Consider the following 1,835-nt stretch of genomic DNA (forward strand, 5'->3'; position numbering starts at 1 on the left):
GAACCCGCCACCTTAGGTGTATGTGGCTGGCGCCTTAGCCGCTTGAGCCACAGGCGCCGAGCCGAGAGTATGTCTTGAACATTTTTTAAAAATTCAAATTTCAAGAGTCATTCTCCAGAAAACCATGCGACTTGTGTTCATCTACACCAAAGGCAAGTTGAGTTGAGCTTCAACCATGGCAGAAACTGAGGTTTAGACAATGAACAGTAAGGGCCCAGAGAAAGAACAGGTGAAGGATAAACCTGAAGAGATCAGCTGCTATCCCCAGATAGTCTGGCTCCATGTCCTCTGCCCAGCTCCAGGGCAAAGGAAAAAGCCAGTTCAGGGGAGAGGAGGGTGGGGCCAATGTCTGCAGAATGTCTGGCAGTCTCCCTACACTAATTGTGAAAACGTTGGGTGGTTGTGCCAAGAAGGGTGAGGGTAACACACAGGCCTGACACTTTCTCTGAGCTGGCCTAATCTTAACAGTCACAAACTCACCCCCCAAATCTCCACTGCCCCCACCCCCTATCAGCCCTACCCTCTGTTTCACTTGCCCCAATTCACCATCGTCTGGCATCCCTTCCAACCCTGCCCTTCTCTCCCAGGCTCCTCAGCTCCTGGGGCTGAGGCACCAGGCATCTTCCAATCCCCTCTATTTTGCTTGCTCATTGCAGTTGGGAACTGGAGCCAGAAAGAGGGGAGGGCTGAGCCAGGCTGCCCTGTGATGCTCTCTCTTCCCGCTTCTATTGATCAGCCTTTCTCTGGAGCACAGCCTCTTCCCAAACATTCTTCCCCTGCCAGGATTTCCTACAGCTCATGCCCAACGAACTAGAGGGATATGGTGAAAAGATACAAGAAGGTCCCCAGAAAAGAGCTTCCAAGCCTCCCCTCCTGGGGTCTGTCCCATGGTTAATACAGTATACTGTGGTAACACTCAGGCTCTAGAGTCAAATAACCTGTATTTCTATCCTAGCTCTACCACTTATGAACTTTATTACTAAACTGCCCTTTATATGATTCTTCACAAGTAATACTTCACAAGATTGTTATAGAAATGAATTAAATCAGCTCGGCGCCTGTAGCACAGTGGTTTACAGCACCAGCCACATACACCGAAGCTGGTAGATTCGAACCAGGCCCAGGACAGCTAAACAACAAGGACAACTGCAACAAAAAATAGCTGGGCATTGTGGCAGGCACCTGTAGTCCCAGCTGCATGGTAGGCTGAGGCAAGAGAATTGCTTAAGCCCAAGAGTTTGAGTTTGTTATGAGCTGTGACACCATAGCACTCGACTGAGGGCGACATACTGAGACTCTGTCTAAAAAAAAAAAAAAAGAAGAAAAGAAATTAATTGGGGCAGCGCCTGTGGCTCAGTGGCTCAGCCCCATATACCAAGGGTGGCAGGTTCGAACCCGGCCCCGGCCAAATTGCAACAACAACAACAAAAAATTAATTAAATGAATTACTGCACGTAAAGTGCTTTACTTATGTGTATTAGTGGTAAGTACTCAGGAAATGTTAAAAATGAAGTTATAATAAGCATAGAAACAGAATATACAAGCTATCCTCCAGTCTCAGCCTCTGGAGAAGTTGGAACTCCAGGCACATGCCACCATTTTTTTTTTAAGAGACTTGCTATGGGCTCGACGCCTGTGGCTCAAGCAGCTAAGGCGCCAGCCACATACACCTAAGGTGGCAGGTTCGAATCCAGCTCGGACCCCCCAAACAACAATAATGGCTGCAACCAAAAAATAGCCGGGCATTGTGGCGGGTGCCTGTGGTCCCAGCTACTTGGGAGGCTGAGGCAGGAGACTTGCTTGAGCCCAGGAGTTGGAGGTTGCTGTGAGCAGTG

Source organism: Otolemur garnettii, unplaced genomic scaffold, assembly GCF_000181295.1.
Source record: "Otolemur garnettii isolate 467f Iridium unplaced genomic scaffold, OtoGar3 scaffold00043, whole genome shotgun sequence".
NCBI classification, from domain to species: Eukaryota; Metazoa; Chordata; class Mammalia; order Primates; family Galagidae; genus Otolemur; species Otolemur garnettii.